At 41.7% G+C, this 19,680-nt stretch overlaps 1 long non-coding RNA gene across 2 annotated transcripts in view; it reads left to right on the top strand.

Annotated features, from left to right (window-relative positions):
* The window catches only part of LOC125635859 (uncharacterized), a 257,290-nt gene that overhangs the window by 63,483 nt on the left and 174,127 nt on the right, over positions 1–19,680 (top strand). Inside the window, exons 2-3 of one of the 2 annotated variants that reach the window (XR_007356402.2) lie at positions 10,693–10,847; positions 18,699–18,898. This is a non-coding gene — a long non-coding RNA (uncharacterized LOC125635859). The remainder of the gene's footprint in view (positions 1–10,692; positions 10,848–18,698; positions 18,899–19,680) is intronic. The other variant, XR_012668156.1, reaches the window with a different exon arrangement.

Genomic DNA, 19,680 nt, shown 5'->3' with positions numbered 1-19,680 from the left:
ATTGCTGCAGGATCCTTAGGTGAGGGTCTTCAGAGGGAGAAGAAATTACCCATCACTACTCTTTGAGTTCTTCTGGAGAGGAATTATTGGAGCCACTAGTGCTGGGTCATCTTCTGTGTCAAGTAGGAAAGTTAGTAGTACTTTCTGGTCCACGGCATCAAAGGCTGCAGAGAGGTCCAGCAGCATGAGCATGGAGATTTTACCTGTGACCATGATCATGAGGAGATTGTCTTCTAGTGCCACTAGAACCAGCTATGTGCTTTAGTATGAACACTGAGGCATCCAGGATGTTGACTGATGTCACATATTGTTGGAACTTAGTGGTTACTACTTTCTCAGTTATTTTGCCCAGGAACAGGAGGCTGGAGATGGGTTAGTAGATGGAGAGAAATTCAGTACTGAATGTTGGTTTCTTGAAGTTTGAGTTAACCATTGCATTTTTCACAAAGTCTGGTAGTTATGTTATTTTCTGAAAGAAGCACTGACTATTTCCTTTAGTAGTAGGCATAGTTCTTTGCTGGTTTTCACCAGCCAGGAGGGACATGGATCCATTTCACAGGTTCATAGCTCACACTTCTTTTTACCCACAAAAACTTATGCTGAAATAAATCTGTTAGTCTTTAAGGTGCCACCGGACTTCTCGTTTTTATCAGATAACTGAAATGTCTTCTCTTTATATTCTGCTACTTGTCCACCAGATGTTGCTGTATCCACAAAAATACATGAAAATTAACAAACTTTTGAAAACTATAATGTCTATACTTTTGTTACAGTTTGCTAATGATATCTGCCTGATCCTGGAAAGTCTTACACACTTGCTTAACTTTGTGCATTTTGAGTGGTCCATGAAGCAACTATGCACTTTAATTGAACATGTGTATAAATTTTTGCAGGATTGGGACCATATTTATTACACTTACTATTTATTTGCAAGGCTGCCACCTTGCAATTCTTACTCTACAATGCTGAGAGTATACATTCCTAGTGCTTAAAAAAATTTAGGCATGAGTTTCTCAAGCTCCTATAATGTGAGACTTAAGTTCTCTTCTTTTTAATGGATATAATTTTATTTACAATAATTACATATTTTAAAGTATTTTTCATTTCAGTGACACTAACAGCAAAAAGACATCATTACATTATACATACAAAACTATGAAATCTTCTCCCTCAGGGCAAAGTCATACCATCAATCAGAAAACAGTGTCTAAAATAGTGCCATTTTAGGAAAGCTATTTACATTCTAATTTGCCAGTTAGTATTTTTGAAATTAAAACATTTCCAAAATGTGCTAGCTATGATTGTTTAAAAATGTGTAATGGTTCATTTTCTTTATGGTAGTGGAAATAAATGGAGCCTTGGTATATGAAAATCTAGAAAACAAATCATAGATGGATTTTGTTACTGGCTTGGAATTTGCTGTATGTGCTTTTTTTTTTTTTTTTAATAAAGATTCCTAAAGATTGAGATCATTTGCCGTCTCTCATGCAGATGGGGTATTTTCGCTGAGGTGTCATTTGCAAAATGGGCACCTTCATAGCTCAAGTTATAAAAAAAATCCTTATGAACAACATGTCTCTAGGACATTTTGAAGTGATGGAAATAAAGAGATGTAGTTGTGCTTGCATGGATATATTCAAGTGCTTTAGATGCATATGCTAGAGATGGGCTTGAACCAAAATCCGAGATCTGAACATCCTTGAACTTTGGGATCTGAACTTTGTATAGGTCTAGGTCTATCTCTTTTATTTATAGTTAGAAAATGTGGAAATCTTCCAGGTTAAGGCAAACTCTAGTGGTGAATGAGCTCTCTTAATTGTGGAGTTGGCTCAGTTTCTCTTTCTTTACAGCTATGGGTGGCCCTCCTAAAATATCTCGCTCTTGGCAGATATAACAAGCTGCATAAAAGGTAGCTTGTGTGAGGTTTATATTTTGCTTGATAATTTGGAGGAGGGAAGTCTGATGTGAGGTGGAGCTCAGGCTGCCACCTTGCAATGCTTTGTTACAACATTCCAAAAGAGTTGTGTGATCATGCTGATGCATCGCCATAATATCATGATGCAAGTCATGATGTCAGAGCACAGCCCCTGGATGTCAAAATAGAGTCATTTTGGCCCACTATATTTTGAAAATGCTTTTATTGTAACTTCTCAATATTACAGATGCCTTGAAAATTGCCAGTTTTGTTAAATAAGAAGTTTAATTTCAGATTTTTACATGGACAAGTAAACATTCATAAACAAGCATTTTACAACTTTAGTCAATACATAATACAATATTTAGGATATCAGAAAAAATGTAAGAGCTAATAGTACATTTTTGCTTATTTGACAGATTTTGATCATAAAACTTCCGTGATGCCTAGGTGTCATAAATACAAAGGGAAGGGTAAACCCCTTTGAAATCCCTCCTGGCCAGGGGAAAGCTCCTCTCACCTGTAAAGGGTTAAGAAGCTAAAGGTAACCTCGCTGGCACCTGACCAAAATGACCAATGAGGAGACAAGATACTTTCAAAAGCTGGGAGGAGGGAGAGAAACAAAGGGTCTGTGTCTGTCTATATGCTGCTCTTTACGGGGATAGACTAGGAATGGAGTCTTAGAACTTTTAGTAAGTAATCTAGCTAGGTATGTGTTTAGATTATGATTTCTTTAAATGGCTGAGAAAAGAATTGTGCTGAATAGAATAACTATTTCTGTCTGTGTATCTTTTTTGTAACTTAAGGTTTTGCCTAGAGGGGTTCTCTATGTTTTTGAATCTAATTACCCTGTAAGATATCTACCATCCTGATTTTACAGGGGGGATTTCTTTATTTCTATTTACTTCTATTTTTATTAAAAGTCTTCTTGTAAGAAACTGAATGCTTTTTCATTGTTCTCAGATCCAAGGGTTTGGGTCTGTGGTCACCTATGCAAATTGGTGAGGCTTTTTATCCAACATTTCCCAGGAAAGGGGGGGTGCAAGTGTTGGGAGGATTGTTCATTGTTCTTAAGATTCTGGGTCTGTAGTCACCTAGGCAAATTGGTGAGGCTTTTTACCAAACCTTGTCCAGGAAGTGGGGTGCAAGGTTTTGGGAAGTATTTTGGGGGGAAAGACGCGTCCAAACAGCTCTTCCCCAGTAACCAGTATTACTTTGGTGGTGGTAGCGGCCAGTCCAAGGACAACGGGTGGAATATTTTGTACCTTGGGGAAGTTTTGACCTAAGCTGGTAAAGATAAGCTTAGGAGGTTTTTCATGCAGGTCCCCACATCTGTACCCTAGAGTTCAGAGTGGGGGAGGGACCTTGACACTAGGGTTGCCAATTTTCTAATCCCACAAAACCGAACACCCTAGCTCTGCCCCCTTCCCCTAGGCCCCACACCTTCCCCAGGCCCCACCCCCACTCACTACCTTCCCGCTTGCTCTGCCCGACCCTCACTCACTTTCACAGGGCTGGGGCAGGGTGTGGGGTGTGGGGCCAAGAAAGAGGGGTTTGGGATGGAGGAGGGAGCTCCAGCTTTGTGGGGGGGCTCAGGGCTGGGGTAGGGGGTTGGGTTGCGGGCTTACCTTGGGCAGCTCCCGGTTAGCAGTGCCCCGGGTCTAAGGCAGGCTAATTCCTACCTGTCCTGGCTCCGTGCTGCGCCCCGGAAGTGGCCAGCAGATCTGGCTCCTAGGTGGAGACAGAGGAGTGGGGCAGGAGGCTCTGCGTGCTGCTCTTGCCCACAGGCACCCTCCCCAGCTTCCACTGGCCACAGTTCTGGCCAATGGGAGTGTGGAGCTGGTGCTCTGGGCGGGGGCAGTGCGCTAAGCCCCGTGGCCCCCTGCCTAGGAGCCTGACCTACTGGCTGCTTCCGCGGCGCAGCACAGTGCTAGGACAGGTAGGGACTAGCCTGCCTTAGTCCTGCAGCTCCGCTGACCGGACTTTTAACGGCCCAGTCGGCGGTGCTGACGGAAGCTGGCAGGGTCCCTTTTCGACCGAATAGTCCAGTCGAAAACTGGACACCTGGCAACCCTAGTGATGTCTCTTACCATGGGCAATGCATGACTCCTGCATTTCAGGAGGCTGGGCCTCAGCGCCAGAAGCTCCCTAGAAGTGGGAGGGGCCACCAGTGCCCGGACTGTGGTCCTCCCCCTGCTGCACTCCGAGGCCCATCCCCACCTAGCCTCCTCTCCATGAGGCCCCACCCATACTCCACTCTGATTGTGCTCCAGACCCTTCTCCCACTTGGCCCCCTTCTCTGAGCCTCAGAGTCTGAGGCCCCCCGCCTGCTGCTGGCACATATGTGTCCCCTTCCTCAAGGGGCCCCTCCACCTGTGCCTCTCTGCTCCCTCCTCTGAGGGGCTCCCCCACTGCTCGCGCCTATCTCCGCCCCCTCCCTCCCCCATGGGACCCCAAACCCATGCCTCTCTGCCTCTCAGGAGGCGCGAGAGGCGAGCGGGGGAGGGAGGCTGTGGAGGAAGTGTTGGTGAAGCGCGAGTGGCAGATGGGGACCCCAGGGGAAAAGGCAGAGCAGGGACAGGAAGAGGAGGAGCATGGTTGGGGCCACTTGGCAAGAGAAGGATGTGGGAATGGAGCCTTGGGACGGAGCGTGGGCGGGGCCATGGCTCGGGCACCCTTTTGGCAGTGCTCCAAAGGCGACAGGTTCCCGTGTGCCTTCAAAGGGAGGTGCGCCTCATTCTGCCTCCCCTGACCTATTATACCCAGCGCTCATGCCTCTTACATTCAGAAGTTGTGCAGGTGGGAGGAGGAGGTATATCACCTGAACTGAGATGCCTGGAAGCATTATATCTTTATAATCGTAATAACTTAGGGAGCAATGGAGACAATGCAGAAGGTAGTGGGATTTTGCTTAACCTTTAAATACAGTGCTCCTCCTCTGCACAGCACTGCTGCTGGAGTCAAAGGGCAACGAAGCTACAGAACAGTCCTGCAGCTGTTCCATGGCCCTCTTGGCCCCTGTAGATTTGCCTGGGATTAACTCTTCTGATTTCATTTTATCCTTCTGAGTACATGATATTGTCTGCCGTCATAAAAATAAAAGGAAGGCTAACCACCTTTAAATCCCTCCTGGCCAGAGGAAAAACCCTTTCACCTGTAAAAGGTTAAGAAGCTAAGATAACTTTGCTGGCACCTGAACCAAAATGACCAATGAGGAGACAAGATACTTTCAAAGCTGGAGGGTGGGGTGGAAACAAAGAGTCCTCTCTGTCTGTGTGATGTTTTTGCCAGGACCAGAGCAGGAATGCAGGTCAGAACTCCTGTAAAGAGTTAGTAAGCAATCTAGTTAGATATGCGTTAGATTCTGTTTTGTTTAAATGGCTGATAAAATAAGTTGTGCTGAATGGAATGTATATTTCTGTTTTTGTGTCTTTTTGTAACTTAAGGTTTTGCCTAGAGGGATTCTCTATGTTTTGAATCTGATTACCCTGTAAGGTATTTACCATCCTGATTTTACAGAGGTGATTCTTTTACTTTTTCTTTAATTAAAATTCTTCTTTTAAGAACCTGATTACTGTTTCATTGTTCTTAAGATCCAAGGGTTTGGGTCTGTGTTCACCTATGCAAATTGGTGAGGATTTTTATCAAGCCTTCCCCAGGAAAGGGGGTGCAGTGCTTGAGGGGATATTTTGCGGGGGAGATGTTTCCAAGTGGGCACTTCCCCTGTTCTTTGTGTAACACTTTGGTAGTAGCAGCTTTTAACCTAAGCTGGTAAGAATAAGCTTAGGGGGTCTTTCATGCAGGTTCCCACATCTGTACCCTAGAGTTCAGAGTGGGGAAGGAACCTTGACATCTACTCTTTCCCAAATTAAAGTCTATTGTTCTTTTTCCACTAACTCTTCCTAGCTTTTATATATTGGCCTTTCCCTTCCTGTTTCTTAGTAATCATTATTATATTGTAATCATATTGACGGTCCCTTGGTTTGCCGTAATTACATTAATTCCCTGTGGTAGGTATTTGATGTGGCCCAATGTATTGATCTCATTGTGCAAATACGCTAGCTTCACATCCTAGGAGAAATGAAAATATGGGGAAAGAAAATGAGGCAATAGCCAACTTTTCAAACAACTGTCTCTAAAATTCTAGAGAGAATTTAGTGATTGGTGTTTCATGTAATTCCATTAATGTTGAGGTTAGTCTTTTCTTTTTAGTATATACCAAAATTTAATTTCTATATGATTTTCCAAAGCAATTGCTACCCAGTGTTTACCTTTATTGTATCAGACTGATTCCTCAAAATGTTTCTTCCTCACAGCTGGAAGCAAAATAGGCCAAGATCTCTGTAGCTCTGGGAGAGACTGCAAGCCTCCACAATCTCCTCCTCTCTGAGGGAAGAATATATAAAACCCACTTTCCCAAGATTCCTTATTCTTGCCTGAGAAAATGAGGCGCCTTGCCCAACCCGTACTTCAAGGCTTCAGTCCCTGAGCCCTAGATAAAATTAATAACCTCAGTTTTCCTCAAACTACCAACTGCTACTTCAGCAGTTGTTTTTTTCTTTCTAAGCAGTTATTTCCTCTGTGCCCTCAATCTGTGTTTGCAGAAGATCCCTTGGAACTTAGTGTGCTTCCTTCTGGAAAGGCCATATTTCTGGAACAGGGTCCTTAGTTGTGTAGCCCAATGATATGTTTCAGTGTTGTAGAGGGCCCATCCCATACCCTTTTTTCCCCTTGATAGCACATGACTGGTAAGTCTTGGCAGTTTACTTTCTAACCCCAAATCTTGTGTTACAATGCTGGATGTCATTTATAGTTTCCCTAGACACTTGAATTGGCAGAGCTTAAAAAGAAAATGAATCCTTGGCAGGTTGTCCATTTTCACTGCTGCTATTCTTCCCAGCCATAAAACCATAAGCCTTTTCTTCCTAAATTATGTTTGCTGTCCCACAGGAATGCTGTATCATTTCTTTACAGTTTTGTCTAACTGGGCTAAGGTACTGCCAAGGTATTTGATTGTTTTCATTGCCCATTTTAATTGGAAGAACTGTTGTAGGTGACTTTCCTCTACATATCTTACAGAGCTTCTGATTCTGTGTCATTTGTCCTGAATCCAGATACTGTCCCCACAAAACCACAATTTTCTTTACACCCAATGGGAGTGAAATCCTTGAGTTTTTAAACAACTTATTTTTTTTTAAATTGTTTTGGGGAAACTTAGTACTTGTGAAAGGTGGGAGAAAGCGCAAAGGACCCTTATCTGCAGAACAGGCAGAGCACAGGCAGTGGCAGAGCAAGCTTCCTGGCTTGAAAAGAAAACCTCTAGGTGTTCATTCTCCATGTCCATTCAGTCTATTGTCTCACTACTATGACTGTGGCAAAGTATCTGTGATACTAGCAAACCAGCTCAGGCCAAGGCCCTTAGGCCTCAAGTGAACACTGACAGATGCATAGGAAACCAGTCTGGCTCATGGGTGTGTTGTAGGTAAAATAGGTATTAGGCTTATAAAAATGCATTTAGTGTTTATCAAATGCTTGCAAGTTTCTGCATGCATGAAACTGACTTATAATAACCGTATCCCATGTTATAAGATAATATTTAAGTGTTTGCTCTGTAACTCATACCATCAGTCAGGAGAGAAACATTACTCAGTGTGAAATATTGGTTTGCCACAGGAGGTGTTATCTCCTGCCCAACAAAAGAAGGCCTATAGACAAATCATTGTGGAACATCAGAGGATAAAAGACTTTCGTTGATTGCTCCCTCCCCCACGCCTATGAAGAAGAGACGTGCCTGTGGATTCGTCACATAAGTTTGAACTCTGGGGGAAGGGAATAAAAATCCGTGACAGGATGAAAGGGTATCTTTGTGCTACTTGGATTCTGAGGGTATGTGGTGTGGGAGGGTCCTAAAGCCCAAGCTCCAGCCCAAGCCCAGAAGTCTACACAGCAATGAAACAGCCCCACAGCCTGAGCCCACGAGCCCAAGTTGGCTGGCATGGGTCAGCCGGGAGTTTCTTTGTTGTGTAGACATATTCTGAGGGGCAAGGATTACTAAGAATAAGCAGAAGTTCCCCAGTGCTTGCCCTGGGTTAGCCCTCCAGGACAGATAGAGTTTGTTTATTATAGAACTTTCTACCACCTTTTGAAACTTAAGACTGTAACTCACTTGTGTGTATATGTTTACCTGCCGCTTTAACCTTGTAAATAACTCTCATTTCTTTTTCTTAGTGAATAAATCTTTAGTTAGGTTTCAGAGTAACAGCCGTGTTAGTCTGTATTCGCAAAAAGAAAAGCCATATGGAGTGGAAGTCTATCAACTGCATGAAAAAACTTGTACAGATACAGACAGACATCATCTTCCTTTGTGTATATAATGTCTTCTGCAGTTTCCACGGTATGCATCCGATGAAGTGAGCTGTAGCTCACGAAAGCTCATGCTCAAATAAATTGGTTAGTCTCTAAGGTGCCACAAGTACTCCAAATCTTTAGTTAGTTTATCATAGGATTGGCTATAAGTGTCATCTTTGGTATACGATTTAAAGTACAATTGACCTGGGGCAAGTAAGTGGTTCTTTGGGACTAGGATTAACCTGAATATTGTTGTGATTTTTGGTGTAAGAAAAGGCAAACTTGCCTAGGTGGCAAGATAGACTGGAGTGCCCAAGGGGACTGTCTGTGACTCCATGGGTAGGCTATTGTAGTGTCTGAGGAGTTTACACTTGATACTTGGTTGGTGAAATCTAAGGATAGAATTCACACCAGTTTGGGGTTTGTGCTCTGCTTCTTAAAAGTCTGCCCTGCGGTTGGTACTCATAATCTTGAGCCACTCCAGATGCCTTAACAGTGTCAGTTGGTGCTAGTGGTTTTTTCCATTAAGAACTTGACTAATGAGACTGTCACATTTATTTTCCATCCCAACACCCATCTAATGTAATAATGGTCAACTGGATTTATATCGGTGACAGGGATGAAAAAAGTATACAGTACATATAATTTCCTAATCTGTACCTTAGTCAGGACATCATCAGTAAATAATTCTACTTTTTGCTTTTGTTTTGTCAATATTTTCTCTCCATCATAAACCTAATATACTTGGGCTGTCTAACTTTTTGAATCTGAGTTTTTAAGACCAGCACAAACTAAGGAGGAACAAGAGCATGCATTGCTGTCTCAAGACTCATGTTAATGAAAATCTGTTAGGTGAGCAAAATCCATTCAGATTATTTTATGAGCCTATATCCACATAGTCTTAAATATTGGTTAGGCTATTTTTAAAGCTATTGAATTAAAAAAATAATTTGGGTAGGAAAAGAAAGAAACAAAAAGTCCATAAATTGAACACGGAAGCCCGTATTTCTGAGGTGGCCAGGAGTTCAGCTGTGGCTTCTGAAATATTCAGAAGCTGTGACTTTTTCTTTCAGAACTTGGCCTTGCCATGGTAATCCATGCTTTTGATGTAGTATGCTGAGTGGAACTGGAAAAAGGTGATCAGGTTTCAAGAAGGACATATATTGGTATGAGACCAGAGATGGGCTATGTCTACACTTAAGCCACTGCAGTGGCACAGCTGTAGTGCTTCAGTGTAGACACTCACTAGAGTGATGGAAGGGGTTCTCCCATTGCTGTATTTAATCCACCCTCCTGAGCGGTAGTAGCTAGGTTGGAATAAAGAATGCTTCTGTCTACACCATCTACACTTGGGGTGGGGTTTAGTTTGGCTGAACTGTGTTGCTCAGGGGTGTGGATTTTTCACACTCCTGAGTGACATAGCTGGGTTAACCTAACTTTTTAGTGTAGACCTGGCCTGAGGAATGCAAGCTTGGGGCTTTTTTGGAAACACACAAAGCCCCAGCATGTAATGTTGGCTTCTCGGGGCTGGTTTACACTGAAAAGTTAATCTGCATAGCTACATCTCTCAGGGTTATGAAAAATCCACATCCCTGAGAGACGTAGTTAAGACTACCTGAACCTCCGTGTAGACAGCGCTAGGTTGATGGAAGAATCCTTCCGTCAATTTAGCTACTGCCTCTCAGGAAGGTGGATTAACTACAGCTGTAGTGTTTTAAGTGTAGACATAGTTTAACAAAGCACTGTGTTTTTCTACCCTGTCTGCTTGCCGCATTACTTTTTGCTATTGAAACATTTGTTACGTCTAAGCTGGACGACTGCAACAAACTTCATTTGGGTTAGCCTGGGAAAGAACTCGTGGGATGCCAGCAACCACAGAACACTGATCATGATTGCTCAACTGCCTGAGTCATAAAAATGCAGTGCTCATTGTTAGTCGTTTTGTAATAGTTAGTTATTAGTTTTGCCAACTGGTTTCTTGTTTTCCAAGTGTTTTTCAATCTAGGATAGTTCTCTACTTCTACCATTACCATAATAGCTGAATGCTTCCTAATCTTTAATGTATTTATCTTCAGAATGTATGTAATGTATTATGCCCCACAACATAGAAAAGCATTATTATTCTCATTTTACAGATGGGAAACTGAGTCACAGGGAGACTAAGGGCCAGATTTTTAAAAGTAATTAGGTGTCTAATTCCCACTGAAATCAAGGTCCCAAGGCCACACAAGAAATTTGTGATAGAGCTGGGAACTGGACTGGGGTCTCCCAAATCTCAGGCTTGCACCTAAACCACTGGACCTTTGCCATCTGCATGTAACATCTAATAGTATTATATAATGTATAGAACCTATTTTATAATATGTGAATCAGTCTTGCCAACTATCATGATTTTGTTGCAACTCTCATTTTTGGTGTTTTTCTTTAAGGTTCAGCTCCTGGAGTGAAGTGATTATGTGAGAATCTCAGCTTTTATTTTAAAAAAGGATGTTTCTAGCCCTCATGGTTCTGGAGGAAAGCAATTGAATCAACTGACTGTATGCAATGTTGTTGCAGTATAGGAGTGAAAGCTAATGACACCTTGGTGAGTAATATAATTGTGAAATGTATGTATTAACACTATATGAGGAAATGATATTATGTTTTGAAGTCTGTGGCCATTTGGGGAGAAACAGGTTCCCTCTACACAGTAGAGAAGGTAACTATTTACCTATCTCCTATGTCAGTTAAAGATGATGGAATCAAAACAACAGAAGTCCCATTTATATAGAAGGGGATGGGAAGCCCACAGGAAGGGAAGAACAGCATGGAGCCACCCTGCCTCTTGAAACAAAGTTATTGAACTTTGGGAATATATAAGCAAGGAGAGCAGCCATGTTTGGCATCCATCCACTAGCCAGACACAAGTGAAGAGAGCTCTTGCAAGCTGAGAAAGATGGGCCCTTCAACCAAGGTGTGTGTGTGTGTGTGTTTGTTTTGAAATCTCTGGGAACTGACTATAGGCGAGAAAAATATCTTGAACAAAGCCTGTATTTTACTAGATTTTTAGACTTTTTTATGTGTGTTTTCATTTTTATTTGCTTGTAACCCTTTCTAACTTTATTCCTTTTAATTGGCATCACTTAACCTATCTTCTTTAGTTAATAAACTTGTTTTATTGTTAATATAAACCATCTCAGTGCTGTATTTAAATGGATGGTGTCTTTACTCCAGTTAAGTTAATATGCTCTGATGTGCTTTTGTGTTTAGAGGAAAAGCAAACCTTATTACTGTCCAGGAGAGAGCTGGACATTACAGAGCACACGGTTTGGGAAAGTTCTGAATTGGGAGTGTGTTGGGGTCACCCTGCAAGTAGTAACTAGGGCTGGTGGAAGCCACACTGGGGCTGTAGAGAGGCTGTTGCGGTCAGAGCTGCTGAACCAGGGTTGTCTAAGCACACAGACATGCAGGGTGTGATCTGCAAGCTTGTAGGCTGGTTGTGAGTGTCCTAGGTTGGGAGCTACAGCAGCAAGGCATTGTGAGGCACTCAGGGTTTCAGGACAGGCAGTGACACAGCCCCTCACTTGTTTTGGTTAGCACCCTTGAACCAGTAGATCAGTAAGTATATTGTATGTAACCAACTTTCTTCCTTTATAAAAAGAAAAGGAGTACTTGTGGCACCTTAGAGACTAACCAATTTATTTGAGCATGAGCTTTCGTGAGCTACAGCTCACTTCATCGGATGCATACCGTGGAAACTGCAGCAGACTTTATATACACACAGAGAATATGAAACAATACCTCCTCCCACCCCACTGTCCTGCTGGTAATAGCTTATCTAAAGTGATCATCAAGTTGGGCCATTTCCAGCACAAATCCAGGTTTTCTCACCCTCCACCCCCCCACACAAATTCACTCTCCTGCTGGTGATAGCCCATCCAAAGTGACAACTCTCTACACAATGTGCATGATAATCAAGTTGGGCCATTTCCAGCACAAATCCAGGTTCTCTCACCCCCTCACCCCCCTCCCAAAAACCACACACACAAACTCACTATCCTGCTGGTAATAGCTCATCCAAAGTGACCACTCTCCCTACAATGTGCATGATAATCAAGGTGGGCCATTTCCAGCACAAATCCAGGTTTTCTCACCCCCCCCCCCCACCCCCATACACACACAAACTCACTCTCCTGCTGGTAATAGCTCATCCAAACTGACCGCTCTCCAAGTTTAAATCCAAGTTAAACCAGAACATCGGGGGGGGGGGGGGGGTAGGAAAAAACAAGGGGAAATAGGCTACCTTGCATAATGACTTAGCCACTCCGTCTCTATAAAGGCTTAAATAGAGACTGGGAGTGGCTATTTCCCCTTGTTTTTTCCTACCCCCCCCCGATGTTCTGGTTTAACTTGGATTTAAACTTGGAGAGCGGTCAGTTTGGATGAGCTATTACCAGCAGGAGAGTGAGTTTGTGTGTGTATGGGGGTGGGGGGGGGTGAGAGAACCTGGATTTGTGCTGGAAATGGCCCAACTTGATGATCACTTTAGATAAGCTATTACCAGCAGGACAGTGGGGTGGGAGGAGGTATTGTTTCATATTCTCTGTGTGTATATAAAGTCTGCTGCAGTTTCCACGGTATGCATCCGATGAAGTGAGCTGTAGCTCACGAAAGCTCATGCTCAAATAAATTGGTTAGTCTCTAAGGTGCCACAAGTACTCCTTTTCTTTTTGCGAATACAGACTAACACGGCTGTTACTCTGAAACCTTTCTTCCTTTATAGTATTTTACACATCGCAACGTGACTTAACAAGATAATGCAAATTGATGGGTTATAGCTTGTCATCTTTTCCTGTATTTTGTTGATTGCACAGAGGTGGTATATGTTGTGGAAAGTTCAGATCAAAATGCTATTCTTTAGCATGGTTGGAATCCAGCTTTACTGTAAATCAATTGTTCAATACTTTGCCACAGACGTTATAGGCAGCAGATAGTAGGCTGATTGGTTTGTGGTTCCTAGAGTCTTCTATGTTACCTCTCTCAGAAGACTAATAATAACATTATTCCAGTCCTCCAGTGTTCTGCAAAGGAAAACAATGAGTGTTGAATCAATAAAATAATCCGCAGTTTTAGTGCCATAAGGCAAAAGAAAACTCGCTGATTTAAAACGTAAAGTTACTTATCCCTCCTAAAACACTTCTGTGGTGTTTCCATTGATGTTTTACTTAATTTATTGTTTGGATCCCTCTGGTGCGAAGCATTTTATTTGAAGCTTTTTCAGATTGTTAAATTAATAGATTAGTTTTAGTAGCAAACCAGTTGGAGTTAATCAATTGAGTAGAACTGTAGGGAGGCTGTCTAAGCTGGGCTGGATTTGGAGGGTTTAATACTAATCATAGTTTGAGAGCTACAGCTGCTTCATGTTTGTTTGGTAATAGAATTGACAAGCAGCTAATTTGAAAGGAAAGCTCAGGAACAGATGTAAAGCTCCTCATGAGTATAAAAGGACAGGTCCTGCTCCACTGGAGGATGGCACTGAACTTTTTTCTGTATCATACGCCAAGGTTTTGTAATTTTTCTAATAGAGATTGTACTTGAATTAAAACCCAGGATCAAAACACCTTGAAACTGGGAAATTCCAGATTTGCATCTGAACTTCCTGGCCTGGAGTCACAAAGAAACTTAGACATTGCAACACCTAACTTGCAGGTGCCTGGAAAATTTGTGGAATCCACAAACTCTGGATTAGGCACTTTAGGACCCTTATACAATGCATGTGGAGAGATGGGTGCCTGAGAATGGGAGCCACAAAAGCCAGCACACTAGGCAGGGAGCTGCCTAAACTAGCCAGTGGGAGATGCTGACAAGAAGTGGGTGACCTAAACCCTGCTCCTCACATGGAGTTAGGCACCAAAGTCCAGCTGATAGAGGGGCACCTATCTCTATTTGTGATCTTTAGCTGGGAACCAGCTCCTGGTGTTGGACGCCTATGCTGTTTCTTGCAAGAATGATGGTAGTGCATGTGTAACACCACACAAAATGGGTAGGGAGGACATAAAGGTGCCTTATAACCTTTATCCCAGTGGTTAGGGTACTCACTTAGAATGTGGAAGACACTTGTTCAATTCCCTTTTCTGCCTATTGTGGATAAGGGACTTGAAAAGGAGTTCCCTCCATCTCAGGTGAGTGCCCTTACCATTGGGCTATCGACTCACTCTTTTTGTGGTTCACCGCTCTGCATATTTCATTAGTGTCACAAAGCGGAACAGCTTCAACAAGAGCGACTGATCGTGCCCCCCTACTAGAGCATGATATACTCTGGTGGTTAGGGCCGTAACCTGAGAAATGGGAAACTCAAGTTCAAATCCCTTTTTTACATGAGGCAGATGAGGTAATTGAAGTGGAGTCTCCCACAGCGTACGTGAGCACCCTAACCACTGAGCTAAAGCACCGCCCCACACACTGATTTTGTGTGGAGTTAGACTTGCTGTGAGTATGCCTAGTGGATTGGGCCCCACAGGCGAGATAGGTGGGGTGACACCTATCTTCACTTATTTTGATGATCGTACTGGGGTTTAGGAGTGAGATAGGTATCTGGACACCTGCCTGAGGCAGTAGTGCACATGGCCAGAGGCAGAAACTTAAGTGCCTAGGAAACTTTTACAGTGAAAATTTAGGTGCTGAGTGAGTATAGGAACCCATAGGGTTTGGAAGCAGTTGAATGGGGGTTTTGTGGCTCACAGTAGCATCATATCTGCGATTTAGGGGCCTAAATCCCTTTGTGGATCTGGGCCTTACTCTATTATTCTAGCTGGCCAAACCAGCACTGTGATTCTGAATACCCTCAAATCTTGGGAAAATTTGAAGCATGATCTGGTTTGTGGCTTGGACATGTTTCTAGTTGCTAACAAACAGACAGGAAGGAAGGAGTTGAATAAGATTAAATCTCTTGTTCGGAACTTTTTTAGGAGTTTTAAGAAAAATCCTGAAAAAAAGAGGTTTAAAACAATCCTAGCAGATTTTAATCAGTCTTTATCTAAATTACAGAGCACACCTGCAATGACAAAAACTAAGCACAGACAAACTTGTATGGATAAAAGACAAACCATCCAAAACTCAAATGGAAGACTGAAAAAGTTTTAGTTAACTCTTAATTTGTTTTATGGCCTCTGCACTTGCTTGATATGATCACAAGCGTGAATACTAAGAAAGACACTACTCTGGCAGGAGTTCTGACATTCCTGCAAAGAAGTACTGCAAAGTTTTCTGGAGAGCCTGTTCTTTTGATATTTCCAATCCAGAGGTTCAAAATAAGCGTCAGAACCTATGGATAATAATGGCAGTATAATAATACTTTGCATTTTTATTGTGTCTTGTGTCCGGGATTCCTAAAACACTTTACAAACAGTGAATTCTTTCAGCACCCCTGTTAGGTAAATAGATATTATTATCCCTTTTTAAATATAGGGTAACAATGGAGTACAGAGAGGTGACTTTTTTCTAATATTACTCATTGAGTCAATGGAAGAGTTGGACTCAAGGAGTTTTGAGTTTTCATTTTCTGTTCTAATTATTAGATACGCTGCTTTTGTTATTTAAAACCTATCCATATTTTTGAAACTTTTTGAGGTTCACCTCTCATTATTATTAACTCAATGTAATGTGAGGATGAAGAAGGATCCTAGCTTCACTGGTTGTCTGCATTCTAAAACTGAAGTCACAGTTCTTGGTATTGCTAATTATTCCAGTGAAAAGTACGTTTAGTCTCATTAAGAACAGCTCTTGTGACTTGAAAACACATATTTTGACACCATTCCTGCTGTGGATTGGGATTATGAATTGTGGATTCTACTGGATCTTCATGCTGTCCAAACATTGACAGAAGAGAAAAATATCATTATTTTTGTCTTGGTCTCTTTGTATTTCTGGTTGTTATGGTTATTGTGCTGATGCAGAATTGATTTAATTTGATTCACAAAATCTGAGAAGCTGCTTCCACTGATCATTTTAGCTTTGATAACACCTGCCTGTTTTAAGGAAAACCACTGTGTTGTGAAGGGCACTAGATGCTGTTCTAAGAATAACAACCTGTGCTGTAAGGCATGGTGACTCACCAGAATCAATCGAAAAACCTTATCAGATGCAATAAAATGAAACCCATTTGTCTGAACCAGCAGTACAATAGTACACTCTGAGGACAGTTCATTTAACCCTGTCGAAGCCTATATGATAGTAGGGGGAGAGTGATTTTTTTGTCATTGCCTCCTTACTTTTTTATTGCCATGTCCATTGGGTGTCATTGGGCTTTGTAATATCTAATCTATCTTTTCACAATCCTAAAATCTGTTGTATTTCAACAAAGAACTTCTAATTTCCAGGAGGAAAATCAAAACACAGATTTGATACTGTCTTAAAACTCACTGACCATTGGACTCATTTTGCAGTAAGGAGCGAAGACCCATAAGAACGGCCATACTGGGTCAGACCAAAGGTCCATTTAGCCCAGTATCCTGTCTTCTGACAGTGGCAATGCCAGGTGCCCTAGAGGGAATGAAAAGAACAGGTAACCATAAAGTGATCCATTCCTTGTTGCCCATTCCCAGCTTCTGGCAAACAGAGGCTAAGGACACCATCCCTGCCCATCCTGGCTCATAGTAATTGATGGACCTATTCACCATGAATGTATCTAGTTCTTTTTGAACCCTGTTATAGTCTTGGCCTTCACAAGATCATGTGGCAAGGAGTTCCACAGGTTTACTGTGCATTGTGTGAAGAAATACTTCCTCTTGTTTGTTTTAAATCTGCTGCCTATTAATTTCATTTGGTGACCCTTAGTACTTGTGTTATGAGAAGGAGTAAATAACACTTCCTTTTTTATTTTCTTTCACACTAGTCACAATTTTATAGACCTCTATCATAGCCCCCCTTAGTCGTCTCTTTCCCAAGCTGAAAAGTCCAGTCTTATTAATATCTCCTCATATGGCAGCCGTTCCATACCCCTAATCATTTTTGTTGCCCTTTTCTGAACCTTTTCCAATTCCAATATATCTTTTTTTGAGATGGGGCGACCACATCTGCAAGGAGTAGTCAAGATGTGAGCGTACCATGGATTTATATACAGGCAATATGATATTTTCTGTCTTATCTATCCCTTTTTTAATGATTCCTAGTATTCAATTTGCTTTTTTGACTGCTGCTGCACATTGAGTGGATGTTGTCAGAGAACTATCCACAATGAGTCCAAGATCTCTTTCTTGAATGGCAATAGCTAATTTAGGCCCCATCATTTTATATGTATAGTTGGAATTATGTTTTCCAATGTGCATTTTTTGCATTTATCAACACTGACCCAGTTTTATTTGCATATTTTGAACTTAGTACCTAAAAAGATTTTTTGTTTCTAAGGTGGTGTTAGACCCCCGAAACAGACACCTTTCTGTTCAGTTAGATTGGCTCCATCAGAGTTACTTATATATAGAGAGAGTAATGAAGATCTACTCCATTTGTGCTGGTTAAAACCTTCATGCATTTTTGATTTTTGAATGCAATGTGGCTGCTTTGCATCTTGTTGGCAGAAATGAGCCAGAGGAAATGGCTTATTTGGAGGATCACCACAGTGCTGGCATAGGGTCTCTTACAACACCATCCTCCCTCCTGGCTGCTGGTGTAGACGATATGGCTGGCAGAAGAGATGTGGCCAGAGGCTTCCATATAGCCTGCTGATTGCTATTTCAGCCTCCTGCGGTCACTGGTGTCAGTGTAACACAGTGGCACCTTTCATTTCCTTTTATTTCTTTGGTTAGATATTGAGGGTTTTGATTTGACACACCCATTTTTCTGCCTGCACGTAAGCCATTTAACTTCCCTTGCTGTAAATAAACTCTTTGGAGGATCCACTAGGTTCTCAGATTTAATTTTCCAGTTCTGGTAAATTTTGTCGGTAATTATTTGATAGGTTGATCATCCTTAGACCTAACATACACTGTAGCATTCTGATGGGTGCTAGCTCAGTAATGGGGAAGTAATGATTAATCAGTGAAGGAAAGCTTTCATTTTTGTTTTTTAAAACGGTGGCAGAGGACAAGTGGAATGATATGGCTGCAAAGGGCTAACTATTTGACAGAGAAGTTTTTAAAAAAAATAAACAAGTATGTCTAGAATTTTCTTTGACCAGTTTACCCATCCCTAGTAAGCATCATTAAAAAAAATCTAAAGATTATTTTGGTTCTGAGTTGACAACTGGAAGACTATGAGAGAGAATTTTCCATTTGCAATGGTGAAAATAAAAGCCAATTCTAGAAATAATGTGGTACACGTTAGGTCTGGGGATTTGTATTTTTCTGATACAGACCAGAAAAAAATACCATTTGGACTCAGATCATCTTGATTCAAATGCAGAAATTAATTAAAAAGCTCTGGATGAATTTGTTACTTTGGCTATCTCATCTACTTCCAGTACACCAGAAAATTCACACGTTACCTGGCAGCAGAGGGAAGAGTAGCACATGTCCACACGTGTCTACAAAACTAGTAAAGCTACACAGGAAAGAAAATCCTCATGTTCAGAGGATGGATGTGAAGATCGATGCTGAATATGTTCCCATTAGAGGAAGCATGCAATCAGTGGAAGAGTCTAGAGACTCTGAGCAACATACAGTAAGTGGGAATTGGGTTTGGCTTTTGGGCATTTCAGCACGTTTCTTTCTTAAATGTGCTCCTGACACTGAAAAAGTCTCATCCATCAAGTCTGTTTTGTCAATACAGTGCCCAGAAAAATGATGTAAAAATTACCTTGATTGATTTTAGCAGCTCAGAGCAACTCAAATCTTATATAGGAAGTTATGCATGCACTTTGTGTACACACACACACACAAATTGAATCAAGTGTCAGGACAAAAAAAGAAAGAAAAAACATCACAGGTCTGAATCAGGCATTAATGATGCTTCTTATTGTTTATTTTCCATTCCTAATTTTCACATGGGTACTGCACATTACCAGTCCGGCACCCAGCGGTGAAGAGATATAGGGCCAGATCCTTAGTTTATTTAAATGGAACTAGGCAAATTTACACTGGTTGAAGATCTGGCCCATTAAATTTGAAATAAATACAACACATTGAGCAACTGTTTGTTAATGGCATCAGCCCTTCTCCATGAAATTTGTTAGCTGTCTGACTGAGGGTCACATCCTTCTGGTTTACATACACAAGTAATCCCAATGATAGGATGTGGCTCAAGTTGTAAGCTTCCCTTGGGTCAGAGATCTTGTCTTTGTATATATTAAGTGCCATGCCTGTCTATGGCACTATATAATTAATAATAAAAGGAAGAACTTACACTTTGTTCATTTGAAAGCCTGTCCTTTTTATTTTGCAAAAGATAGTATATGTAAGTTCCATCCCTTTCCTGAGAGGTGATATTTTCCTGTAGATTGGAGA

This window comes from Caretta caretta, chromosome 4, assembly GCF_965140235.1.
Source record: "Caretta caretta isolate rCarCar2 chromosome 4, rCarCar1.hap1, whole genome shotgun sequence".
NCBI classification, from domain to species: Eukaryota; Metazoa; Chordata; order Testudines; family Cheloniidae; genus Caretta; species Caretta caretta.
The sequence above is the reverse complement of the archived record's forward strand: the minus strand, read 5'-3'. Positions and strand labels throughout refer to the sequence as shown.